Below are 16,499 nucleotides of genomic sequence, written 5' to 3'. Positions count from 1 at the left end.
AGCCTATTTTTGGATCTTTGACAAGTTACATTAGCATTGTGTAAAGGTTTGTGTATGCTCTCATTTCTTATTTTCTATAAATTGGACAGCCAAGATATATTTGTTCAGTAATGGGCCTACGATGAAGTATGGCCCTTAGTAATATTTATCACCTCTATATCTATGATTAATCATAAAACAATTAATGTTGTGTCTATATGAAGTGTCTACTTCATGTATCATCATATTTGTTTTCCATTGCAGATCAGCTTTATAGATTACCCCAGTCTAATTACAATAGTGTATAAAAACATGTTCAGAACTATATGAAACAATAACAAACCAAGGTTGCTTATGCTTTAGGGCCAACTTATCTCTCATGCGCCATTTTCCTATTACCTTCTCAATACAATATGCAGATCCTTGCCTAACACCAAACAATCTTAATCAGATCCATTCATCAACGTGGCCAAGAAAGTTCAGCCACAACCAAGCACAAGAATGCCCTACATGATGTAGCTAGATATGTATTTTGCTTTATAGAGCCAATGTAAACAAGAAATCGTGAACTACCTGCAATCTACCGGCTACCGCTATAATTCATTTAATAGTTTGCTCTTGATTCTGTCAGAAAGGCTTTTCATTTGCACATTCATTAAGATTAAACCCATCCTACTCTTATTATTTTCTACATACTTATGATTTATCGTGTCGACAAGATGTTTGATGAAAAGCGAAGCAACATGCATGTGAGTTAATCAATTGGGTGTGCATATCAATGATATTAGTAGAACACATTTCTAGGAGATATTTGCAATTTAGTTTCTTTGGAGTGCGTCGGCGAGGATATTAGTAAAATATATTTGCAAGTGGTATGTGTAGTTTAGTTTTGCTCGAGAGCATCTGAGAATACTCAAATGTCTTCAGTTTTATCTTTGCGTATGAGATCATGTTTATCTATATCGGTTAGTGAAATTCTGTAGGAAACATACATTGGTATTTATATCAAAATCTTACTTCAGTACCAAGTCTTGGTGTGCATGAAAATAGCACCCTTTAGTGTTAGTAGACATGGCTGAACTATCTGGTGTGTTGAAAGTACCTATAGCTACAAGCCTAAAACATGGTGTGATGCTGACATGTTTTATCTGCATCCCCCAATATTTCTTTGCATTTTGGGTTCATTTGGTATGCATATCTTTAATAATGTCCAACAGGAAGGAAGATGCATGAACAGTTTGTGTTCTCTTATGAAACCTCAGTTTCCTGATAATTTTTTGATAGCATCCAGATGGTTGTGAATGAGCTTATATCGAAAAAGGCATATTTTTTTGGGACAATGAAATTAGTGAACATAAAGTTATATGCTCGGTTTATCCACTCTTATTTCTACATTCTGGTTAGTGTTGGCAAAAAGGTTCTTGGCTAGCTCATATGTATACACATCTGCTTGTTATTACTCTTGAAAATTTAGTCAGTGAAATGGTTGCCGATGTTTGCTATGGGTAGCCACTCGAAACTGCTCCATATAGTTTAGTTTGTGATAGGTATTGACTGAAGGACTATAGTATTTCAACTTTTCAAGTTATTAACATAGATAAGTTCTTGATTTGTTTGCATTTATAGAACTTTACTTGTGCATGTTCCTATCTATTTTCTTGGTCAAATTTCATGCCGTGACAGGTACCATCCCATAGCATCTTCTTTGAATTCGCAGTTGTATCACAATGCTCCTTGGGATTTCCACCACTAGGCTGTGGAGGTCCTATTTTTTTACCATACACAACTACTCCAGTAATGAATATGACCCTCTTGTACCAACATTTTTCCGCCATCCTCATTCTACCTGGATTGTGTGCAAAAAATCTATTCCTTAGGATTGACGTATGGAGGAAGGAAGAAGATAAGCTAAAAATGGTTCAGCCATATGATGTATTTATCAGGCCCTCGTGCTTCATTCCCTAGGATTGTTTGTAAGTACTCCCTCTGTAAAGAAATATAAGATCGTTCTGTATTTCTTTATAGAGGGAGTGCCTTTCTGTGTTTTAATGTTTGCACATCATACAACTTTGAAGTTGTAAATTTTGTCTTTGATATTCAACAATTCATTTTATCAACTTCTTTCAAGAAAAAGATTTTGCATTTACTTGCTTAGAGATTCCATTCTTAACAATATTTTTATTGACATGCATTTCCTTCTCATTGCTGCATTTCAAATGTATATGATAATTTAACTTGCCTATTTTGTGATGTTTTGATGTTTCATGGTATTCTGCAAATCAATGCTATTTTCTACTTCCTATGCATATATTATCACGAGCAACTTTTTGGCCTATTAGATGCGCCAAATGGTTCAATGTTTAATATCGCTCTTGTTGTGCAGGTGCAGTAGTAGCCATGGTTCTTTGCAGCATTCTTCAAAAATAATGCGTGCAACACGAACCATGAAAAGATAATATCTTCGGGTCAAAGTTTGTCGGTTGTACTTTCTTCAGAAAGATGGATGAGTGAGAAAGTTCTATATTAGTTGAAAGAGGTAGTCAATGCTTTCGTGCTTATGTATGTTTCTATTTACTTTGATCTATGTGATGATGTGATTACTCTACCTTCTTTTGGTCCATGAATGCTTGGATGGTCCAAAGTACATTATCTTAATTTTGCAGGACTATCTAAAAATCTATTTACCTATCATCCTATTATGCTATAGCAAATGAGATTTACAATAGTGCTTATCATTACATTTTATTACCCTTCAATTACCACATGATACTCGGTCCTAACAGGCTTATTGTGCCATGGGTGCAACATGTAGTATACCATGAAATTCAGTGATATGGAAGACATTTCTGCTCCAAACACAGTCACCATGAAGAGTTTCTTAAACGATGAAATCATGGTTGATACTGATGGGACACGCTGTTGGGGAACGTAGTAATTTCAAAAAAATTCCTACGCACACGCAAGATCATGATGATGCATAGCAACGAGAGGGGAAGAGTGTGATCTACGTACCCTTGTAGATCGACAACGGAAGCGTTAACTTGGTTGATGTAGTCGTACGTCTCCATGGCCCGACCGATCAAGCACCGAAACTACGGCACCTTCGAGTTCTAGCACATGTTCAGCTTGATGACGATCCCCGGACTCCGATCCAGCAAAGTGTCGGGGAAGAGTTCCGTCAGCACGAGGTGTGGTGACGATCTTGATGTTCTACTGTCGCAGGGCTTCGCCTAAGCACCGCTACAATATTATCGAGGACTATGGTGGAAGGGGGCACCGCACACGGCTAAGAATATGATCACGTGGATCAACTTGTGTGTCTAGGGGTGCCCCCTGCCCCCGTATATAAAGGAGCAAGGGGAGGAGGCCGGCCGGCCCTATAGGCGCGCCAAGGAGGAGTCCTCCTCCTAGTAGGAGTAGGACTCCTACTAGGAGGGGGAAGGAAGTGGGGAGGGAGAGGGAAAGGGGGGCGCCGTCCCCCCTCTCCTAGTCCAATTCGGACCAGGGGGGAGGAGGCGCGTGGCCCACTTTTGGCTGCCCCTCTCTCTCTCCACTAAAGCCCAAATAGCCCATTACTTCTCCCGGGGGGGTTCCGGTAACCCTCCGGCTCTCCGATTTTCTCCGAAATCACCCGGAACACTTCCGGTGTCCGAATATAGCCGTCCAATATATCAATCTTTATGTCTCGACCATTTCGAGACTCCTCGTCATGTCCGTGATCACATCCGGGACTCCGAACTAACTTCAGTACATCAAAACTCATAAACTCATAATATAACTGTCATCGAAACCTTAAGCGTGCAGACCCTACGGGTTCGAGAACAATGTAGACATGACCGAGACACGTCTCCGGTCAATAACCAATAGTGGAACCTGGATGCTCATATTGGCTCCTACATATTCTATGAAGATCTTTATCGGTCAGACCGCATAACAACATACATTGTTCCCTTTGTCATCGGTATGTTACTTGCCCGAGATTCGATCGTCGGTATCTCAATACCTAGTTCAATCTCGTTACCGGCAAGTCTCTTTACTCGTTCCGTAATACATCATCTCGCAACTAACTCATTAGTTGTAATGCTTGCAAGGCTTATGTGATGTGCATTACCGAGAGGGCCCAGAGATACCTCTCCGACAATCGGAGTGACAAATCCTAATCTCGAAATACGCCAACCCAACATGTACCTTTGGAGACACCTATAGAGTACCTTTATAATCACCCATTTACGTTGTGATGTTTGGTAGCACACAAAGTGTTCCTCCGGCAAACGGGAGTTGCATAATCTCATAGTCATAGGAACATGTATAAGTCATGAAGAAAGCAATAGCAATATACTAAACGATCGGGTGCTAAGCTAATGGAGTGGGTCATGTCAATCAGATCATTCACCTAATGATGTGATCCCGTTAATCAAATAACAACTCTTTGTTCATGGTTAGGAAACATAACCATCTTTGATTAACGAGCTAGTCAAGTAGAGGCATACTAGTGACACTGTGTTTGTCTATGTATTCACACATGTATTATGTTTCCGGTTAATACAATTCTAGCATGAATAATAAACATTTATCATGATATAAGGAAATAAATAATAACTTTATTATTGCCTCTAGGGCATATTTCCTTCAGTCTCCCACTTGCACTAGAGTCAATAATCTAGATTACACAGTAATGATTCTAACACCCATGGAGCCTTGGTGTTGATCATGTTTTGCTCGTGGAAGAGGGTTAGTCAACGGGTCTGCAACATTCAGATCCATATGTATCTTGCAAATCTCTATGTCTCCCACCTGAACTAGATCCCGGATGGAATTGAAGCGTCTCTTGATGTGCTTGGTTCTCTTGTGAAATCTGGATTCCTTTGCCAAGGCAATTGCACCAGTATTGTCACAAAAGATTTTCATTAGACCCGATGCACTAGGTATGACACCTAGATCGGATATGAACTCCTTCATCCAGACTCCTTCATTTGCTGCTTCCGGAGCAGCTATGTACTCCGCTTCACATGTAGATCCCGCTACAGCACTTTGTTTAGAATTGCACCAACTGACAGCTCCACCGTTTAATGTAAACACGTATCCGGTTTGTGATTTAGAATCGTCCGGATCAGTGTCAAAGCTTGCATCAATGTAACCTTTTATGATGAGCTCTTTGTCACCTCCATATATGAGAAACATATCCTTAGTCCTTTTCAGGTATTTCAGGATGTTTTTGACCACTGTCCAGTGATCCACTCCTGGATCACTTTGGTACCTCCCTGCTAGACTTATAGCAAGGCACACATCAGGTCTGGTACACAGCACTGCATACATGATAGAGCCTATGGCTGAAGCATAGGGAACATCTTTCATTTTCTCTCTATCTTCTGCAGTGGTCGGGCATTGAGTCTTACTCAACTTCACACCTTGTAACACGGGCAAGAACCCTTTCTTTGCTTGATCCATTTTGAACTTCTTCAAAACTTTGTCAAGGTATGTGCTTTGTGAAAGTCCAATTAAGCGTCTTGATCTATCTCTATAGATCTTAATGCCTAATATGTAAGCAGCTTCACCGAGGTCTTTCATCGAAAAACTCTTATTCAAGTATCCCTTTATGCTATCCAGAAATTCTATATCATTTCCAATTAGTAATATGTCATCCACATATAATATCAGAAATGCTACAGAGCTCCCACTCACTTTCTTGTAAATACAGGCTTCTCCAAAAGTCTGTATAAAACCAAATGCTTTGATCACACTATCAAAGCGTTTATTCCAACTCCGAGAGGCTTGCACCAGTCCATAAATGGATCGCTGGAGCTTGCACACTTTGTTAGCTCCCTTTGGATCGACAAAACCTTTTGGTTGCATCATATACAACTCTTCTTCCAGAAATCCATTCAGGAATGCAGTTTTGACATCCATCTGCCAAATTTCATAATCATAAAATGCGGCAATTGCTAACATGATTCGGACAGACTTAAGCATCGCTACGGGTGAGAAGGTCTCATCGTAGTCAATCCCTTGAACTTGCCGAAAACCTTTTGCGACAAGTCGACCTTTGTAGACAGTAATATTACCGTCAGCGTCAGTCTTCTTCTTGAAGATCCATTTATTCTCAATTGCTTGCCGATCATCGGGCAAGTCAACCAAAGTCCATACTTTGTTCTCATACATGGATCCCATCTCAGATTTCATGGCTTCAAGCCATTTTGCGGAATCTGGGCTCACCATCGCTTCTTCATAGTTCGTAGGTTCATCATGATCTAGTAGCATGACTTCCAGAACAGGATTACCGTACCACTCTGGCGCTGATCTCACTCTGGTTGATCTACGAGGTTCAGTAGTATCTTGTTCTGAAGTTTCATGATCATCATCATTAGCTTCCTCACTAACTGGTGTAGGTGTCACAGAAACAGTTTTCTGTAATGCACTACTTTCCAATAAGGGAGCAGGTACAGTTACCTCGTCAAGTTCTACTTTCCTCCCACTCACTTATTTCGAGAGAAACTCCTTCTCCAGAAAGTTTCCGAACTTAGCAACAAAAGTCTTGCCTTCGGATCTGTGATAGAAGGTGTATCCAATAGTCTCCTTTGGATATCCTACGAAGACACATTTCTCCGATTTGGGTTCGAGCTTATCAGGTTGAAGCTTTTTCACATAAGCATCGCAGCCCCAAACTTTCAGAAACGACAACTTTGATTTCTTGCCAAACCACAGTTCATAAGGCGTCGTCTCAACGGATTTTGATGGTGCCCTATTTAATGTGAATGCGGCCGTCTCTAGAGCGTATCCCCAAAACGATAGCGGTAAATCGGTAAGAGACATCATAGATCGCACCATATCTAGTAAAGTACGATTACGATGTTCGGACACACCATTACACTGTGGTGTTCCGGGTGGCGTGAGTTGCGAAACTATTCCACAATTTTTCAAATGTACACCAAACTCGTAACTCAAATATTCTCTTCCACGATCAGATCGTAGGAATTTTATTTTCTTGTGACGATGATTTTCTACTTCACTCTGAAATTCTTTGAACTTCTCAAATGTTTCAGACTTGTGTTTCATTAAGTAGATATACACATATCTGCTTAAGTCATCTGTGAAGGTGAGAAAATAACGATATCCGCCACGAGCCTCAATATTCATCAGACCACATACATCTGTATGTATGATTTCCAACAAATTTGTTGCTCTCTCCATAGTACCGGAGAACGGTGTTTTAGTCATCTTGCCCATGAGGCACGGTTCGCAAGTACCAAGTGATTCATAATCAAGTGGTTCCAAAAGTCCATCCGTATGGAGTTTCTTCATGCGCTTTACACCGATATGACCTAAACAGCAGTGCCACAAATAAGTTGCACTATCATTATCAACTCTGCATCTTTTGGCTTCAACACTATGAATATGTGTGTCACTACTATCGAGATTCAATAAAAATAGACCACTCTTTAAGGGTGCATGACCATAAAAGATATTACTCATATAAATAGAAGAACCATTATTCTCATATTTAAATGAATAACCGTCTCGCATCAAACAAGATCCAGATATAATGTTCATGCTTAACGCTGGCACCAAATAACAATTATTTAGGTCTAATATTAATCCCGAAGGTAGATGTAGAGGTAGCGTGCCGACTGCGATCACATCGACTTTGGAACCGTTTCCCACACGCATCGTCACCTCGTCCTTAGCCAATCTTTGCTTAATCCGTAGTCCCTGTTTCGAGTTGCAAATATTAGCAACAGAACCAGTATCAAATACCCAGGTTCTACTGCGAGCATTAGTAAGGTACACATCAATAACATGTATATCACATATACCTTTGTTCACCTTGCCATCCTTCTTATCCGCCAAATACTTGGGGCAGTTCCGCTTCCAGTGACCAGTCTGCTTGAAGTAGAAGCACTCAGTTTCAGGCTTAGGTACAGGTTTGGGTTTCTTCTCTTGAGTAGCAACTTGCTTGCCGTTCTTTTTGAAGTTCTCCTTCTTCTTCCCTTTGCCCTTTTTCTTGAAACTAGTGGTCTTGTTGACCATCAACACTTGATGCTCCTTCTTGATTTCTACCTCCGCAGCTTTCAGCATTGCGAAGAGCTCGGGAATAGTCTTATTCATCCCTTGCATATTATAGTTCATCACGAAGCTCTTGTAGCTTGGTGGCAGTGATTGGAGAATTCTGTCAATGATGCAATCATCTGGAAGATTAACTCCCAATTGAATCAAGTGATTATTATACCCAGACATTTTGAGTATATGCTCACTGACAGAACTGTTCTCCTCCATCTTGCAGCTATAGAACTTATTGGAGACTTCATATCTCTCAATCCGGGCATTTGCTTGAAATATTAACTTCAACTCCTGGAACATCTCATATGCTCCATGATGTTCAAAACGTCGTTGAAGTCCCGATTCTAAGCCGTAAAGCATGGCACACTGAACTATCGAGTAGTCATCAGCTTTACTCTGCTAGATGTTCATAACATCTGGTGTTGCTCCAGCAGCAGGCCTGGCACCCAGCGGTGCTTCCAGAACGTAATTCTTCTGTGCAGCAATGAGGATAATCCTCAAGTTACGGACCCAGTCTGTGTAATTGCTACCATCATCTTTCAACTTTGCTTTCTCAAGGAACGCATTAAAATTCAACGGAACAACAGCACAAGCCATCTATCTACAATCAAGCATAAACAAGCAAGATACTATCAGGTACTAAGTTTCATGATAAATTTAGGTTCAATTAATTTACTAAAAGAACTCCCACTTAGATAGACATCCCTCTAATCCTCTAAGTGATTATGTGATCCAAATCAACTAAACCATGTCCGATCATCACGTGAGATGGAGTAGTTTCATTGGTGAACATCACTATGTTGATCATATCTACTATATGATTCACGCTCGACCTTTCGGTCTCCGTGTTCCGAGGCCATATCTGTATATGCTTAGCTCGTCAAGTATAACCTGGGTATTCCGCGTGTGCAACTGTTTTGCGCCCGTTGTATTTGAACGTAGAGCCTATCACACCCGATCATCACGTGATGTCTCAGCACGAAGAACTTTCGCAACGGTGCATACTCAGGGAGAACACTTCTTGATAATTAGTGAGAGATCATCTTATAATGCTACCGTCAATCAAAGCAAGATAAGATGCATAAAAGATAAACATCACATGCAATCAATGTAAGTGATATGATATGGCCATCATCATCTTGTGCTTGTGATCTCCATCTTCGAAGCACCGTCGTGATCACCATCGTCACCGGCGCGACACCTTGATCTCCATTGTAGCATCGTTGTTGTCTCGCCAATCTTATGCTTCCACGACTATCGCTACCGCTTAGTGATAAAGTAAAGCATTACAGCGTGATTGCATTGCATACAATAAAGCGACAACCATATGGCTCCTGCTAGTTGCCGATAACTCGGTTACAAAACATGATCATCTCATACAATAAAATTTAGCATCATGTCTTGACCATATCACATCACAACATGCCCTGTAAAAACAAGTTAGACGTCCTCTACTTTGTTGTTACAAGTTTTACGTGGCTGCTACGGGCTTAAGCAAGAACCAATCTTACCTACGCATCAAAACCACAACGATACTTTGTCAAGTTAGTGTTGTTTTAACCTTCGCAAGGACCGGGCGTAGCCACACTCGGTTCAACTAAAGTTGGAGAAACTGTCACCCGCAAGCCACCTATGTGCAAAGCACGTCAGGAGAACCGGTCTCGCGTAAGCGTACGCGTAATGTCGATCCGGGCCGCTTCGTCCAACAATACCGCCGAACCAAAGTATGACATGCTGGTAAGCAGTATGACTTATATCACCCACAACTCACTTGTGTTCTACTCGTGCATATAACATCAACATATAAAACCTAGGCTCGAATGCCACTGTTGGGGAACGTAGTAATTTCAAAAAAAATTCCTACGCACACGCAAGATCATGGTGATGCATAGCAACAAAAGGGGAAGAGTGTGATCTACGTACCCTTGTAGATCGACAACGGAAGCGTTAACTTGGTTGATGTAGTCGTACGTCTCCATGGCCCAACCGATCAAGCACCGAAACTACGGCACCTCCGAGTTCTAGCACAAGTTCAGCTTGATGACGATCCTCGGACTCCGATCCAGCAAAGTGTCGGGGAAGAGTTCCGTCAGCACGACGGCGTGGTGACGATCTTGATGTTCTACTGTCGCAGGGCTTCGCCTAAGCACCGCTACAATATTATCGAGGACTATGGTGGAAGGGGGCACCGCACACGGCTAAGAATATGATCACGTGGATCAACTTGTGTGTCTAGGGGTGCCCCCTGCCCCCGTATGTAAAGGAGCAAGGGGAGGAGGCCGGCCGGCCCTATAGGCGCGCCAAGGAGGAGTCCTCCTCCTAGTAGGAGTAGGACTCCTACTAGGAGGGGGAAGGAAGTGGGGAGGGAGAGGGAAAGGGGGGCGCCCCCCCCCCCTCTCCTAGTCCAATTCGGACCAGGGGGGAGGAGGCGCGCGGCCCACTTTTGGCTGCCCCTTTCTCTCTCCACTAAAGCCCATATGGCCCATTACTTCTCCCGGGGGGGGGGGGGTTCCGGTAACCCTCCGGCTCTCCGGTTTTCTCCGAAATCACCCGGAACACTTCCGGTGTCCGAATATAGCCGTCCAATATATCAATCTTTATGTCTCGACCATTTCGAGACTCCTCTCGTGTCCGTGATCACATCCGGGACTGTGAACTAACTTCGGTACATCAAAACTCATAAACTCATAATATAACTGTCATCGAAACCTTAAGCGTGCGGACCCTACGGGTTCGAGAACAATGTAGACATGACCGAGACACATCTCCGGTCAATAACCAATAGCGGAACCTGGATGCTCATATTGGCTCCTACATATTCTACGAAGATCTTTATCGGTCAGACCGCATAACAACATACGTTGTTCCCTTTGTCATCGGTATGTTACTTGCCCGAGATTCGATCGTCGGTATCTCAATACCTAGTTCAATCTCGTTACCGGCAAGGCTCTTTACTCGTTCCGTAATACATCATCTCGCAACTAACTCATTAGTTGTAATGCTTGCAAGGCTTATGTGATGTGCATTACCGAGAGGGCCCAGAGATACCTCTCCGACAATCGGAGTGACAAATCCTAATCTCGAAATACGCCAACCCAACATGTACCTTTGGAGACACCTGTAGAGTACCTTTATAATCACCCAGTTACGTTGTGACGTTTGGTAGCACACAAAGTGTTCCTTCGATAAACGGGAGTTGCATAATCTCATAGTCATAGGAACATGTATAAGTCATCAAGAAAGCAATAGCAACATACTAAACGATTGGGTGCTAAGCTAATGGAATGGGTCATGTCAATCAGATCATTCATCTAATGATGTGATCCCGTTAATCAAATAACAACTCTTTGTTCATGGTTAGGAAACATATCCATCTTTGATTAACGAGCTAGTCAAGTAGAGGCATACTAGTGACACTGTGTTTGTCTATGTATTCACACATGTATTATGTTTCCGGTTAATAAAATTCTAGCATGATATAAACATTTATCATGATATAAGGAAATAAATAATAACTTTATTATTACCTCTAGGGCATATTTCCTTCACACGCAGCTATGAGTCTATATCGACTTCATGTCTTGGTCTTTCTTGTTGGCAGAAGATATAAGAATCAGCCAAAGGTTAAAAGATGAGTTAAATCTATGATGCATATCTGCTAATATAACTTGCTTTATAAAGCCAATGTAAGATATCATCAAGTGATCTCATAACTTCATTTTGAGCTCTAATGCTACCATGTAATAGAATATATAGCGATATGTGTACCTAAAAGTATCTATTAAATTGGTTCTAAATAACTCTTGTTTGCATGGTATGAATGCTCGGCTTGCTGTCGGATTTTGCGTCACGGAAGAGGCATGCCCTACCTGGCAGCGCCCATACTCAAGGAATATAGCACTATCATTTAGCACAAACTGTTCCAGGAGAAACAGTAATCATGAACAGAAACAGTAACCAGCAGTAAGTACTCATTATTTCGATCTGTGTCTGAGTTTTCCTATTACCACTCTTACAATACTTGGCTTGCTGTCGGTCTTTGTGCCATTGGCGCAACGGGTCATCTAGTTTGAATCAATCATGCTGATATATTCGTCTTGACAGGCCAAATCGAACAGAACTTATGCCAGTGGAAAAGCCACACCGACTAGATGCCGCTGTTGAAATCCCTCAAAAGCAATGATGTCACCGTTGACGCTGTCATTCGTCCTAGTGACATCGCTTCTACTGACCTCGTGCTACCAAGCCATGAAATAGGTCTCGAAGGTGCAGAGTCAACCTAGGAGGCGGGAGCCATGGTCATTGTCGAGCTCTTCAAAGCAGTCATTACAACTCCACCAGGACATGCTGAGTACAAGTAACAAAAAACACTTCTCAAACTGGTTGCTTCCTCTCTCCCGATACCAATCATTCTCATGCGCTGCCCCCCCCCCCCCCGCCCGCCCCCCGCCCTACAGGCTGAAGAACGCGCGGAAGGCACTGTAGTAGTCATCGGCCTCCTCCTTCACGCCGTTGTCGTCCTTTAGGGCGGCCTCATCGTCGATGGCCAGGTCGTCGTACTCGCTCTTGATGGCGACGAGGCCCGGCTCCGTCTTGGGCTTGATGACGCTGGAGGAGGAGGAACCGCTGCCACCCTAGTTGATGATGATGTCGCGGGTGCGCTGCCCGAGCGGCGTCCCCACGGGCTCGGCCTTCACGCTGGTGAGCGCCAGCGAGCCAGAGGAAAGGAAGGAGGAGGAGGACGACGACGAACCCGCCATACGCCACGGTAGCCAAATGCCGCCGCTCCGGTGGGGGCCCGGCACCATGGCCACCGGGTAATGGAGCGAAGGCTCATTGCCGCCCTCGAGGTGCGGCATGACGTAATGGAGCGTCCGCCCGGGGACGCCCCAACACAGGCGACGGTCGTTGGTGTTGTGGTGCCCCTCACCGGCCCATTGTTGGTGGAGGCGAGTTGCTTCTCGTGACGGCGTTGGAAGTACTCCGCCCAGCTCACGTGGTTGTCGGCGGCGTACTCCGGGCGGCCGCGCACCTCCTCCGGCAAGGAGGCCCGGACGCGCTTGATCTCGTCGTGGAAGTGGCCAGGGTGCTCGGGGTCAGGCTGCGGGGGACTGGGACACATCCGGCGCTGAGCTGCCACCTGCCCGGCACGCGCATGTCCAGCGGCGCCGGGTAGTTGGCCTCGTGGAGGAGGTGCGCCTTCCACTCGTGCAAACCGCGGCGGCCGAAGCCGTTGGCCGCCGCAGCGTCGCCGGGGAACCGTTCACCCATCAGAAGTTGGTGGGGAGGAGAGAGAGACGAGAAGGGCGCCAGCGACGAGAGAGAGAGAAAGAGAGGCGACGGAATGTGTGTCCACCGGCGAGGAGGATGGCTTTTTATAGCGCATGACGTGTGTGTACGTGTGGCGTGAGGGGGATTAGTGGAAGGCTGACCGGTGGCATTACTGCGCCGCCCGTGGGGAATCAGCTAGCGCAAGGCTAACGGGCAGCAGCCTTGACATTGATTCCCCATAGAAAAAGAAGGCGATGAGGGAGGACGATGATGCACCGTATGTCGCTGACTCGGCGGTCCCATCCGGCTTTTGCACCAAAAACGCTTCCTCCAGCGCCTCTGGGCGCCCCCCAGCGCGTCGGGTTCGCTCTGAGTCCGCTGACGCCAATTTTAAATCAAACCGACGAAAAAGAAGTTCTGAGGACACGACTCGGCTGTTTTTTTAGAGCTGGCGCTTAAGGCCTTCTTTGGTTCATAGGATAGGAATTTTATAGGAATATGAAAATCATAGGAAGTGAGATAACATGTATGTCAATTCCTATAGAGAAAGAGATGCCATTTGATGCATAGCATATGATTTTTTCCATTGAGTCTATGCTAATGTTTTTTTCCCTCCAAAACATGAAGGATTGATTCCTATCCTATATAGGAATAGGATCCATTCCTACAAACCAAAGGACTTCAAAAGAATTTTTTTTCTTTGCAAATCTTATCATATAGAATCCTACAAAAATCTTAGAAACCAAAGGAGGCCTAAAAGAGGCCTTTAGAGACGCGGCTGGAGATGCTCTTACAACCATCGTACATAGCGCTCTGAGTCTAACTCATGTCCCGTGCGTGCTTACGGTCAATCATTTCCGTGCAGTTAGCAAGAAAGTTCCTAATTGGTGCTCTAGGCGCTGATTGGAGCGTCGTTGCTCACGCGTGTCTCGGATGGGCCGACCCATTAGCACTCCGCTTCTCGCTCCCTCGCTCCGCTCGGTCTTGCTCGCTCGGTTGACTGGTTGAATGGTTTGGTACATCGTAGACTGTTTACTTAAAAAAAATCTCATATCTAGATTTTTATAGTGACTTTAGAATAATTTCATGTATTCAAAAAAGAGTTCACGCATTTAGAAAAATCACGTTTCTGAATTCAAAAAGGGTTTTGAATTTGAAAAATGTTTAATAAATTGAAATAAAAACCTGTATTTTAAAATTGTTAGCAATTTTCAAAAAGTTCAGAAAATTTACAAAAAGATTGCAAATTTGAAAAAATAGGAACTTAAAAAATCCTTGTGAATTTAGAAACTGTTCAAAATTTTATAAAAGTTCACGAATTTGAAAAATGTTCATTAACTTTAAAATGAATGAAAAATAAATAAAAAAGAACAGAGAAAAGAAAAAAACTAAATATAAAAAATGAGACTAAAAGCATCTAGAAGCTTGCCAAAATCGGAACACCATTGGATGCAAAAGTTGGCATGTCAGTTGTGTTTATGCAATATTACTTCTGCAATAATTGTGATTTAGTGTTTTAGTTAGTGTTTGTGCCATGTAAGATCTTTGGGATGATCTGTGGTGATAGTTGATTGGTCCAGTAGCTGAATTTGTAAAAACCACAGAAGCGACGAAAAATCTGAATTTTTTACACAAAATTGATATACAAATTTCCTATGTTTTCAAAAAAAATTGGAGTTACAGAAGTTTGGCAAAAGTCCAAATTACTATAGACTATTCTGTTTTGACAGATTTTTGTTTTTGTTATGTTGTTTGCTTATTTTGATGAATCTACGTGTAATATCGGAGGGTATGAACCATGGAGAAGTTAGAATATAGTAGATATAACACCAACATAAAATTGGAATGAGTTTACAACAGTAGCTAAAAGTGGTTATTTGCTTTGTTTCACTACCGGATCTCACGAGTTTTTCTGTTGAGTTTTGTATTGTGATGTTTTCGAGTTTTGAGTAAAATTTTGATGGACTACGAAATAGGGAGTGGCAAGAGTCTTAAAAATAGTATGTCAATTTTCTTAGGTTATGAATTTGATCCTAATATGATGGGTATTCAAAAGGGATATAATAAAACTTTCATGTAGATCAGTGAATATATGAGAAGTTTGATTCCTTGTGATGGTTTTGAGATATAAAGATGGTGATATTAGAGTCATGCTTGTTGGTAATTGTGGGATAATAGAAATATTTGTGTTAAGGTGTGTGATTCCCGAAGCATGCACATATGGTCTCTAGTTATGCCATGAAGTTAGAGCATGATTTATTTCTGATTGTCTTCCATATGAGTGGCGGTCGGGGACGAGCGATGGTCTTTTCCTACCAATCTATCCCCCTAGAAGCATGCATATTAGTACTTTGTTTCGAGGGCTAATAAATTTTTGTAATAAGTATGTGAGTTCTTTGTGACTAATGTTGAGTCCATGACTTATACACACTCTCACCCTTCCACCTTTGCTTGCCACTCTAGTACCGTGTAACTTTCCCCGATGCATTAAACCACCTATACCTTTCCTCAAAACAGCCACCATACCTACCTATCATGGCATTTTCATAGCCATTCTGAGATATATTGCCATGCAACTTCCACCGTTTCGTTTATTATGACACATACCATCATTGTCATATTACTTTGCATGATCATATAGTTGACATATTATTTGTGGCTTGGCCACCGTTCATATTTTTCATAGATGTCACACTAGATCATTGCACACCCGGTACACCGCGGAGGCATTCATATAGAGTCATATCCTTGTTCTTGTATCGAGTTGTAATTCTTGAATTGTAAGTAAAGAAAAGTGCGATGATCATCATTATTAGAGCATTGTCCTATGTGAGGAAAGGATGATGAAGACTATGATTTCCTCACAAGTTGGTATGAGACTCCGGACTTAAAATAAAAAGAGGCCAAAGAGCCCCAAAAAAGAGAGGCCAAAGAGCCCAAAAAGAAAAAAAGAAAAAAAGAGAGAAAAAGAGAGAAGGGACAATGTTAGTGTCCTTTTTCCACACTTGTGCTTTAAAATAGCACCATATTCTTCATGATAGAGAGTCTTCTATGTTGTTACTTTCATATATTACTAGTGAAAAAATTTCATTATAGAACTTGGCTTGTATATTCCAATGATGAGCTTCCTCAAAATTGCCCTAGGTCTTCGTGAGCCTTTGGATGCACACCCACTTAGTTTTCTTTTGAGCTTT

The sequence above is a fragment of the Triticum aestivum genome, chromosome 7A, assembly GCF_018294505.1.
Source record: "Triticum aestivum cultivar Chinese Spring chromosome 7A, IWGSC CS RefSeq v2.1, whole genome shotgun sequence".
Taxonomy (NCBI): domain Eukaryota; kingdom Viridiplantae; phylum Streptophyta; class Magnoliopsida; order Poales; family Poaceae; genus Triticum; species Triticum aestivum.
Note: the sequence above shows the minus strand (reverse complement) of the source record.